At 42.0% G+C, this 12,670-nt stretch overlaps 1 pseudogene; it reads left to right on the top strand.

The window, feature by feature from the left end:
• Positions 1-6,555: 6,555 nt before the first annotated feature.
• On the top strand, positions 6,556-8,792 carry LOC143390360 (elongin-A pseudogene; annotated as a pseudogene).
• The last annotated feature ends 3,878 nt before the right edge of the window (positions 8,793-12,670 follow it).

Raw genomic sequence — 12,670 nt, 5'->3', positions numbered from 1 at the left:
ACCCATTTAGATACAAAATTGTTACAATTAAAAAAATCATTTTTAGATACACATTCAGTCAAGATCATCCCTAGAAACAATCTATAATATCAACATATTACTGCATTCATTGTCCCTTTTGTTAAGTAAACAGAGGTGGAGTAATCCTTAAAGTGCAGGTAAGGAATAAGGGAGTTCCCCACAGCAAAATGGCTCGGGCAGCTGCTGGGAGTCCCTTAGCCTCACCATTTACTTACAGGATTAGTTCCTCTGTTTTGGTTTGACCCCAGGCACCAGGCATATTCTATCTCCCAACTTTTCAGTAGTCAGCTCCCAAAAAGTTCATCCTCTGCTTGCAGTTGTATTGAGTGCTAGGCTTCCCCAAGAGGGCAGAGTGGGGTTGATTTAAAGTCCCCACTGGGGTGTCAAAATTTATGTCTGAAGTTTTGGATCCCATCCCCAAAGCCAATTAATGCAAATTTAATAATGAGGACAGGGTTTTGAGTAAAGTTTAATCGAGATATCAATGTTCTTAGACCCCAGGCATTTCCCTCTGCAGTGGGCGTGATCAAGCCAACTCCGGGAAGAAAATAAAACACTGCTTCCCTAACTTCGCTTAACAAAGAGGAGTAAAGTTTATCAAAGTTCTTTAAAACACAGCTAAGAGAGGTGTAAATGGTAAGAACAGAAAAGCTGGCGTTTCTCTTGACTTTTGGTCCCTCACAAGAGAAGCATTAGGTTAAAATTTAGCTAAAGTTACTTCCACACATGTAAGGCAGTTTGGAACTCGGGACTCTGCATCGGTCCAAACAATGCCATCACATTTAACAAAAACACAGAAAAAAAGACAAAGATCATCATGCAGCTCCCGTTTGTTCACAACCCCAAGATCTACAATCCTGTGACTCAGGGAGAATGGAGGGAAGAGGGGGAGGAGCAGAAGGTTTGAGTGATAGGATCGTGGGCAAAGGGGTCGGATTGGAGGCAGGGACCAGGAAAAGTTTCAAGGACAGAGGCATGCAATGGCTTTGTCCCATAGTGAGAGTTACTCAAACAGAGACAAGGTCAATACAAACGTGACACAAACACGGACACACAGTTAACATTTAACACGAGTTCAGAAGTAAAGATTAGAACCTAGAAACTGGAAAAACCTGATGGGTTAGACCACAAAGGCAGACATTGAATTCAACCTGAGAGAAAAAAGTAGCCAGCAAGACCTGATGGGTTGGCAGCAGAGTCACCTAATGAGGGCTCATCCGTCCCTCCTCACCTAATGAGGGCACTTCCGTTCCTCCTCACCTAATGAGGGCACATCCATCCTTCCCCGAGTCCTCTAAGGCGTCCCTTGCAAGGACGTGGCCTGTGGCTTTAGAACACGTTTGTCCACCACCGCCAGGGGGAACTTACGCTCTCCGTTGCCAGCCACTCTGCCAACCTAAGTCGAAAACCGAAAAACCAAACCTGAACAAAAAGCTCAGAGCGATCACAAGGAAAAATGGAAAGAGGCGCCTTACTTACCCCCAGAGGGGTCCGTTGGTGTCTCCTTGTTCGGCACTGCGCGATTCCCAGCCAATGCACCAAAGGTAAGGGTCCAGCGAACGACGGAGGAAGAGACCACCAAGAGACCGCGGTTCATGCAACTGCAAAAGGCGTTTATTGAGGATCCAATCCAGCATGCTGGGGCTCCATGCTCACTCAAGAAGGGACAGCAGCCCAGAGCCCCAAGCAGGGGTTGAGCAGTGCTTAAGTACACTTTTTGGGGAGGGCTGGATTTTACATATATCACAGTCTCCTTTAACAAATCACCATATACCGTGGGAAAATCAAACAACAATTTCTAAACATGATTAGTTCATTCATTGGCGGGAACAGGTCAGGCAGGAGTGATAGGTCAGTTCTAAAGCGGGGTAAACATTCAAACTGATTGGTTTAGGCCCTGCGATGCCTATGTGCCAGGCCACACAGGGTGCTAGATTATTAAACAACCAGGCGGTCAGGGGGAATATTTACTGGGCAGTCCGGAAATTGTCCTACAAGCTACAGGAATTTCAGGTTTTGCGTGTAGCATCGGAACGTAACAATACCTGGACATTTATATTTTAACTCAGGCCTTGAGTTAAACACCCGGTTTACAACACCCGGTCTTTTACACTCTAATTTTTAAACTTTAATTTCAATTTCATTTACCATTACAGATCACTCCTGGTTCACAAGAAGGGTGTCCAAGCCACCCTAACTTTAGGCAAATGAGGGGCAAGGGAGCTTATTTTGGACACTGTCTTGGGCTGTGCCCTTCAAGGAAACCTCCAGCCAGATGTAATAATGAGTGTCTTTATGGAAAAAGATGAGGGCCATGTAGGAATGTTTTGGTTTTAATTGTGGTCATTTGTGTGGCGGTTGGAAGAGATGATTGGGTCCACTAGGGCTTGAACTCTGCGTGATTCCCCTTAGAGACTGAGTTCTGGAACTGACCTCAGAGAAATATTGCCATGAATTGTGTTGGGATTATAGGAGGCCATGAATGAGATTCGCCCTTGGAAACTGAGATCTAGGACCAGGTTGGCTTTCCACAGAGCACTGAGAATCTCAGCCAGGATATCACATGATTTTTTTTTCTGAAAGACTTGGCAGCCATAGTTGAGACTCAAAACACACATGGACCTCACATTGTAGACCTCAATAGGCCTGGCTTCATGTGACCTTTTGGCCACTCTTTGGGAAGACTTGCCTGTGAGAGTTCTCCAGAGCTTTCATTGAAATGAGCTTACTCACCATTTAATGGTTCCTGAATGAATTGAAACCCACAGTGCCTCCAACTTCATCCTTGAAAAATGGCTAGAAAAATTCCATGAAACTTTTGAAATTCCCATGACCAGGTGGCACTGGAGAACCTTTGGATGTCCGGTTGCTGATCATGAGTGTACCAGACAGTGCCTTGATTGACTGGGTTTTATGAAAATGGTGTAGAACAGAGATTCCAGTAAGTTGGAGCCTGCTGTGTAGTGGGCATAGAGTAGTGGACTATAGGTTTGTGAATCAACATCTGTGTTGGGGCCATGTGGATCTGCCATTGGCTCTCAAATATATTGTGACTCACATAGTACAGCCATCAGACTGTTATATGTAAAAACATTTTGTTATATTGAGAGGTTTCAGGGCAATGTTCAGAATCCAGTTGCTATAGTCAAGGGGGAACGCTATGTGGGATAGAACCGTGTTTGAACATTCTCCTGAATACCCTGAACAACCACACGTGACAGAACTCCCTCCAGCATTGTGTCCCAGTTGAACTCTTTGTATTTCATTAAGCCAATACCAAAATCCCAGTGCAGCAGTAAGAAACACCATGAAAATGGAGGATGACCAAATGGCTTCACAGACCACACGGGGAGACACTTAACTCCCAGTGGCCACAGTTTACCTACAAAGAGAGAATTCAGAACTGCTTCCTCATGTTCATTAGAAAACAAAGAAACATTTCATCCAGGTCACATAGATGCAGATGCAGACTTGATGGTGTCACTACAAATGAAGCAAAATCTCCTGACAACAATATATATATATTTCATGTGCCCAACCTCAGAGGCAGTTTCTCAAGAAGTCTTTAGGCCAGCAGAGCTCCATGTTTTTGGAGTGTTTAACCTCTCTCTTACTTTTTGAAACTGTTCTACCTTATCCAATGTTGTGAAATCCTGAGCATTTTCAGTTCCACATATGTAATCACAGGTTTTCAAACTTTTCTCCACTAATTGTGTCTTACTTGGAGCGAAGTTAATTGCAAGGAATTGTTCTGGATGAGAGCGGCAAGATTTTAGTGTAGCACATATTTGCATACACATTAGATTCATTTTCCTATTTTCCAATTAAAATACTGATCCCTGACACTAACTCATACCCTACTAAACTCTGACTACTAATCCTAATATGGTGGATAAAAAGACACCTAACAGAATAGAAATACAGGCCTTTCATAGGAGGCATGGTGTACACTTGGATTTGCCTTCTGCTTTATCAAGGGTATGTGTTATAAATCTTGTCAAATTTTCAATGTAATATTTCTCCATGATATATATATATATATATATATATATATATATATATATATATACTCTCAAGATTTTTCAATATATGACATATATGTATATTATTAAACACTCCCTAAAATCATTCATGTTCATGGTATGTGGATTTATAATCAACTTTTCACAAGATTATTCTCAGAAATATTCAACCACCTGAAATACCTATTTCTTTCCTAGTACTGAAAACTAACTTCAGTGAATGGTGCTTACAAATCCTAATATTTCTACAGTAACTGACCCAGTTTAACATCAATGCAAGTAGATTCCTATGGGACATGATGTGTATTTTGAAGATCATTTTTATTCAACACTGGTACATTACTATTTCTTCAGTTGATGGACATCATAGGATATATCTTTTCATCCAGAAGTACACAAATTTATAGGCATTTGGTTCACTTTTAATCACTTCCTCCATAAGAACACATGCATTCCTCCATATTTCTTTATGGTCTTTTCACTAGACTTCTTTCTGAACACATTATTTTTGATTCCATAATCATTTTTTAACCAAAACTCACACACTATTCATGATAAACCCTAACCCTAATATTACCATTAGATATATAACTGGTTGGAATGAATGAATGTATATCAATAGAAGATTTTCATTATATTTTCAGATATCAATTCAATCTATTATTTAAAGTTGGAAATAGTTATATAATTTATTCACAATATGGTCTATTCATGCATCATCTCTATATTCATCAACAGAGTGTACAACGATTTGTATGCCCAATACTAATTTATAAGTTTTCAAAATTTTGCTCCCCATAATGGTGGAAGAAATAATCATGTCACCTGATCTACATATCCATTTTATCACAGTAATATTCTGGACACAAAATGCAAAGGTCACACTTATGATTGCACCAAAGCGTATATGGAAAGTGAGCATGGATTACTAAAACATCCATGTTCATGTTGCCTAATGCTCTCCATGTAAATCCTATTGGTGACTACATACTTGTTTCTTCCTAGTATTATATATTCAACATCATCCCTGTTGAAAATGTCTAATCCTATCACTCACTTTATACTTTGCCTGATTTCCTAATGTCTCTATTGATATCTGCTTTCCTACATATTTTCGCCAGTTCATCATTGTGACTGACTCTTCACATGTGCTGACATTTACATTCACTCTCTAACCGAAACCCTATTGCTAAAGAACTTTTTTTCTCCAACTCATAGACTCACTATTTTTCATAAACCTACTGCCTATCTTCTAATCCTATGGACTAACCCTTTTTGACTGGATGTTCTCTTCTACATTCAATCATCCGAGGTACAGGGTCCTATGCCATTGTATATCCATATATCTGAGACCTTGGTGCAGAACATAATTCAAGCTAAGTATCCCAAACAAGGGACCAATGCCGTTCTGGGATTCAAATCTTTCCTAGATTTCTGTTTTCATACTTATATTTCATGTCTATATTCTTAAAATATCACTGGTTCCCATTATAATTATTCATCCAGCAGAATCATTCCTAACCCAAATCGAATGTGCTATTAAACCTAAACATACGCTGTTTTCTCAATCTAACTTTACAGAAGAGCAGGGACAGATTTGGTCTTACAATACAGGATGGTAGGGGATCTTCCACCTGCTGAGAACATCAAAGGTCCATGCAGAAATGATCCCTGGAGAAGATGTAGGCAGCAATGAAGGACCTGAGAGAGCAAAAGTCATCTTCCATGGCAAACAACCTGGTCAGGATGAAGGGATGTGTCTGAATCAGCCTCTCTCTTCTTAATGTAGAGAAGTTGGACCAAACCAGGCCTGTGTGGAGAGTGTTCCCGGGTGCTAATGGTTGATATACCATTCGAACTTGTGAAAGTGTCACAGGAAGTAGGGGCAGCCTCCATCTCATGGGACCCTAGGAAGCAACTGTTAGGACAAAGTGGTTGCCAAGGCAGTGACTTCATTCAGTTCCTGAAGGAAGTGACCTACCTAACTTCATTGGTGATGGAACTCTCTGAACTTGGGATCCAAGAAGCCAGGCACCAAGAGCCAGTCCCAGTCCCAGTCCCAGTGGGCTCACTTGTTTGTATTTACGAACGACAGAGTCAGTCTTTCTTGGTATCTACTGATGTTAGGATGGCCAAATGCCAGGATAGCTCTGAAGAGGGGCCTTTCCTGAGATAGCAGTGAGTGACTCACTGCTGGCTTCTGACAACTTCAAAGAGTTGGCCAAGGAGACCATTTCTGAAACAGGACAGTCCACTTTGGGGTAAAATAGTATGGCCCACTAGTCACTAGACACTCCGGATAGTCACAGACCTAATTGGGTGAAGGAGGTGCCTTTGTTGGTGTGGGTGAGAGTTTGTGGTTTTGTGCCATGTTCTGAGAATAGGTAGGAAAGGCAGTTTGTTTGTTTTGGAGTGGACTGTTTCTAGTAAGTCATTTGAAAAGAAGAGTGTTTCTATGTGTGTGTATCCCACTGTGTCTGTGGTTGTTGACATTAGAAAAGATAATGAGGAGGCCACGCCAGTGACAGTGATGGCGGCGGAGTCGGCGCTCCAAGTTGTGGAGAAGCTGCAGGCACGCCTGGCTACAAACCCGGACCCCAAGATGCTATTGAAATATTTGAAGAAACTCTTCACCTTGCCTATTACAGTAGATATCCTTGTGAAACAATGAGGCTGATGAACAGAACTTTGAGAAAAGCAATTCCCGAAAGCACCCTCGGGATGCGGTTCAGAGGGAGGAGGAGATGGAAGGGTACTACCAAGAAAACAGCAAGGCGTCAGGCAGCCAATCCTATAGTCCCGAGCACAGACAGAAGAAACACAGAAAACTCTCAGAATGTGAACAACCTCACAAAGTGTCTCTCAGTCATGAGAGGAGAGATGAGATGAAGAGGTGTCACAGGGTGTCACCTACATACTCATCAGACCCCGAATCTTCTGACTATGGCCATATCCAGTCCCCTCCATTCTGTGCGAGTCCTCATCAGATGTACACAGACCATTACAAGTCACCAGAGAAGGCCCATGAGTCCATTGTTTCACACCAGAAACCTGGAAAAGGCCACAGTAATGCCTTTTAGGTCAGACTGGGAGTTAGTCAAGGACATCACCTGGGAGAACCCCAGGGAAAGGGGATCTTGAACCAAAACAAGGAACACAGATCTTGCCACAAGAAAAAAACGCCCTAATGATGCAAAGGGTGATGATAAGGCCTCTACTTTGGGTAGAGAGAAGCCACACAAGTCCCTCTCAAAAGAGGAGACCCGAAGGCCACTCCAAGGGGATAGTGCCAAGGAGAGACCACCTTCTAGTGCTGCCAAGAAAGAGAAAGAAAGAGAAGGCAGCAGCCTCAAAAGAAAGATTTTACCCTCAGAGGTTGCTTCAGACAAGCACCTTAAAAAGCCAAAGCACAAGGATGCTGCAAAAACCAAATCGGACATAAGCAAGCAACGCGTGGACAGAACAGACATAGGAAGAGGGGCTGGAGACCTGTTGCTTAGAACAAAAGAGAAGGTTTCTAATAATATAAAGGCTGAAGAAGGGAAAGTAAAGACTTCTAATTTGGATAGAAAGTCAGTGGGCTCACTCCCTAAGGCAGAGGAGGCAGACGTGGAGGATGAATTCGAGCAGCGCACCATGTCATTTGAATCATACCTCAGCTATGACCAGCCCCAGAAGAAAAAGAAGAAGATTGTGAAAACTCCAGCCACGGCACTTGGAGACAAAGGACTTTAATAAAGTGATTCCAAAAGCACTAGTAAAAACTTAAACTCAGTTCAGAAATCACCCAAAGGGAATGAGAGCAAGTCAGAGAAGCTGCAGCTGCCTGGAGCCGACTCAACCAGGCTGAGAAAGGTCCCTACTGGTGCACTGCCAGTATTGCCAGACCTCCCCTTACCCACCATCCAGAGCAATTACTGTCCACTTTCTTCCCTTGAAGTGATGCCCTCCTTCCAGCCAAAGAGAAAAGCATTCTATTCACCCCAGGAAGAAGAAGTAGCTGGATTCACTGGACACAGAATGAATTCCAAGATGCAGGTGTATTCCAGTTCCAAGTGTGCCTATCTCCCCAAAATGATGACCTTGTACTAGCAGTGCATCCTTGTACTTAAAAACAACATCGATTCCATCTTTGAAGTGGGAAGAGTACCGTTTTCTATTCTTGAACCTGTTTTTGAGAGGTGTACACCTGATCAGCTATATCACATAGAGGAATACAATCACGTATTAATTGAAGACACAGATCAATTATGGAAAGTTCATTGTCACCGAGACTTTAAAGAAGAAAGACCAGAAGAGTATGAGTCCTGGAGGGAGATGTACCTGCGGCTTCAGAATGCCCGAGAGCAGCAGCTACGAGTGCTAACAAAGAACATCCAATGTGCAAATGCCAATAAGCCCAAGGGCGGGCGAGCAAAGATGACCTTTGTCAACTCTGTGGCCAAGCCACCTAGAGATGTTCGCTGGAGGCAAGAGAAGTTTGGAACAGGAGGAGCAGCTGTCCCTGAGAAAGTCAAGATTAAGCCAGCCCCATATAGCAAAGGAAGCAGCCACATTCCTGCCAGCAGCAACAGCTTGAACCCCAGCTCTGAGCAGCCAGCCTATGATGGCCCCAGCACCAGCAGTGCCCACTTGGTGCCAGTGGTCAGTAGTACCATCTCCTATGATCCTAGGAAACCAGCTGTGAAGAAAATCGCACCAATAATGGCCAAGACAATTAAAGCTTTCAAGAACGGATTCTCTCGATGATAAACCAAGCACTTACTTTGGAGATGGAATTTGGGGGGCAAGATTACAGGGACAATGGGGGATAGAGAGTGGGACTTCCAGGGGAGCCCAGAAGCTTACTTTGTGGAGCCTCTTGGCCTTGGAATCCTGCATGGTCGCAGGTGCTTCCCTGCACACCTACCTGTGCCCTGCCTGGAGCACACTTCAGAATTCTGAAGACGATTTGAAGCCTCAGTCTCACTGAGGATTTTAAGGTCAATTATACTTTTGTTGTTAATTAGCATCTTTGTAAACTATTAGACATAGTTTTAATTAATGAATATTGCCCCCAGATTGTAAAAAAAAAAAAAGAAAGAAAAGAGAATGAATCAATAGATGTGTCCTGTCTAGTAAAAAGCTTCCCAGCATTCAACCTGCGCAATTTATGAATGGACTGCTGGTTGCCTTAAAGATGGGCAACACCTACGATCTTCTGAAGTTCCTGTTTTCTTCCTGAATTCTTGTCAATCTCTAAATAGGTGCATGTTTATGTGTCCAAGATATGAACCACCTCCAAGCTCTGTGATATGGCCATGTACTGGATAGCTGAAAGGAATGGCGACCATTTCAGAAAACTCAGATATCAGTGTCACCAGGAAAGTCTCAGTGGAGAAACCCTGCTTTGGACCTTTTGCTTACTTATTGTTCTGTTGCCCTGAATGTCAGTACGGTCTTGCCTCAGGCAACCACTGTGTGAAGCCTGAAGAAATCAGTTTTCAAATGGAAAATGAATGGGCATCACCTGTGGCTCTTTGCTAAATTGCTTTGGAAAGGTGTGTGTCTCCATCAGACTATTGGCCCTGTGTGAGGCTGTGGCTTACATTCTCAGTACCTGAAGGATCTAAAAAAGATGCCATGTGTGCATCCAAAACATAAATGGCAAAAAGATCAGTCACTGTGGATGAACTCTCTCCTTCCTTTGTAAGGTTCCTGAACTCCATCAAGTGAGAATAGGGATTCTTTGGGTCAAATGAGTTCTTGAAACCACTGCAGAGGAGCTTGGGTTTTGTCCTGACTCCAAATCACATAAATAATGTATACCTGACAGTCAGTATGCCTCAAATTGGAGAAGCAGAGCAGTATTAATGGCAGGCCTATTTTATCACTCCTGATTCACAGGAAGGGTGTCAAGGCCACCCAGACTTTAGGCTAATGAGTGGCAAGGGAGCTTATTTTGAACACTTGCTTGGGCTGCTCTCCTCAGGGAAACCACCAGCCAGTGGTTATGATGTGTGTCTATGTGGAAGAAGACGAGGGCCATGTGGGAGTGTTTTGGTTTTAATTGCGGTAATTTGTGTGACTTTTGAAAGAGATGACTGGGTCCACCTGGGATGGAACTCAGGTGTGATACCCCTTAGAGACTGAGTTCTGGAACTGACCTCAGAGAAGTATTGCCATGAATTGTGTTGAGATTTTAGGAGGCCACGCATGAGAATCACCCTTGGAAACTGAGATCTAGGCCCAGGGTGACATTTCACGGAGCCCTAGGAATCTCAGCCAGGATATCACATGATTTTTTTCTGAAAGACTTGGCAGCCATAGTTGAGAGTCAAAACACACATGGACCTCACATTGTAGATCTCAATGTGCCTGGCTTCATGTGACCTTTTGGCCACTCCTTGGGAAGCCTTGCCTGTGAGAGTTCTCCAGAGCTTCCATTGAAATAAGCTTCCTCACCATTAAATGGTTCCTGAATGAATTGAAACCCACAGGGACTCCAACTTCATTCTTCAAAAATGGCTAGATAAACACCATATAATTTTTGAAATTCCCATGACCAGGTGGCACTGAAGAACCTTTGGATGTCCTGTTTCTGATCAGGAGTGTACCAGACAGTGCCATAATTGACTGGATTTCATGAAAATGGTGTATAACGAGATGCCAGTAAGTTGGAGCCTGCTGAGTAGTGGGCCTAGAGCTGTGGTGTGCAGGTGTGTGATAAAACATCTTTGGTGGGGCCATGTGGATCTGCCATTGACTTCCAAATGCCTTGTGGCTGACATTGTGCAGCCAGCAGACCCTTATATGTAAAGGCATCTTGTTATATGGAGAGATTTCAGGGCAATTTTAAGAATCAGGTTGCTATGGTCAAGGGGGCAAGCTATGTGGGATAGAACCCTGGTTGGAACATTCTTCTGCAGTCCCTGACCCAACACACGTGACAGAACTCCCTCCAGCACTATATCCCAGCTGAACTCCTTGGATTTTGTGAAGTAAATACGAAACTTCAAGTGCAATAGCAAGAAACTCCACGAAAAGTGGAGGATGACCAAATGGCTTCACAGTCCACTCGGGGAGACACTTATCCCCCAGTGGCAACAGTTTACCTACAAAGAGAGAAATCACCACTGCTGCCTCATGTTCAATGGAAAATAAGAAACGATGTTCTCCAGGTCACATAGATGCAGACCCAGCTTTGATGGTCTCACTAGAAATGAAGCTAAATCTCCGGACAACAATATATATTTTAAGTGTCCAACCTCAGAGGAAGTTTCTCAAGAAGTCTTTAGGCCAACAGAGTTCCATGTTTGTGGAGTGTTTTCCCAGTCACTTACTTTTGGAAACTCCTCTACCACCTCCAAGGTTGTGAACTCCTGAGCATTTTTCATTCCAGATATGTATTCACAGATTTTCTAACTCTTCTCTTCTGATTGTGTCCTACATGGGCGAAGGTAAAGTCAAAGAATTGTTCTAGATGAGAGTGGGAATACTTTTGTGTAGGACATATTTGCATACACATTGGATTCATTTTCCAATTTTCCATTCAAAATACTGAATCTCTGACACTAAACTATACCCTACTAGACTCTGACTACTAATTCTAATATGATGCAGAAAAATAACCCAAACAGAATAGAAATACAAGCAGTTCAGAGGAGGCAAGGTGCATAGTTGGACTTGCCTTTTGCATTATATAGGGTAGGAGTTATAAATCTAGACAATTTTTTGTAGAAATAGTTCTCCATATGATTTTAAAGATAACAAATATGTGAATTCCTGTCTCCCTTTCTCTGTAGCCCACTCAGCACATATATTTTTATATGCACATAGAGAATCCTACCTGGTACTACACGTACATTCATGTGAGGTGGCTGACTTGGCAGGTACAAATTGTGAGAAGAGTTCACTTCTCCTAAACGCTGTTGGAACTAAAAATTTAACCTATGGGTGTGCTTCCTAGTTGAAAAACATTATACATAAATCCATGTTCAGTAAAATTAATATTTTTGGATCTGTGGATGATATATATACTTCACAGTGAATTTCGATTGGCATATATTGCTATTTTTAATGTCTCTGTGTGTGGGGGGGGGAATATATATATATATATATATATATATATATATATATATATATATATATATACACACACACACTCTGCAGATTTTTCAAAATATGAAATATATGTGTCTTATATACACTCCCTAATTTCATTTATGTTCATGTATGTTGATTTATAATCAACATTTCACAATATTATTCTCAGAAACTTTCATCCACCTGAAATACATAATTATTTCCTAGTACTTGAAACTAACTTCAGGACTAGGTGCTTAGAAATCCTAATATTTAGGCAGTAACTGACCAGTTTAACATCAATGCAAGCATATTCCTATGGGACATGATGTGTATTTTGACGTTCATTTTCATTCAACACTGGTACATTACTATATCTTCAGGTATTGCACATCATAGGATATATATTTCATCCACAAGTTGACAATTTTATAGACATTTTTTTCATTTTCAATCACTTCCTGCTGAAGAACACATGTATTCCTCTATGTTTCTTTACTATTTTTTTTTTGTGAGACTTCTTCCAAACACATTATTTTCGATTTCAATAATCACTTTTGAGG

Source organism: Callospermophilus lateralis, unplaced genomic scaffold (genome assembly GCF_048772815.1).
Source record: "Callospermophilus lateralis isolate mCalLat2 unplaced genomic scaffold, mCalLat2.hap1 Scaffold_72, whole genome shotgun sequence".
NCBI classification, from domain to species: domain Eukaryota; kingdom Metazoa; phylum Chordata; class Mammalia; order Rodentia; family Sciuridae; genus Callospermophilus; species Callospermophilus lateralis.
Note: the sequence above shows the minus strand (reverse complement) of the source record. Positions and strands in the feature narration are given on the sequence as shown.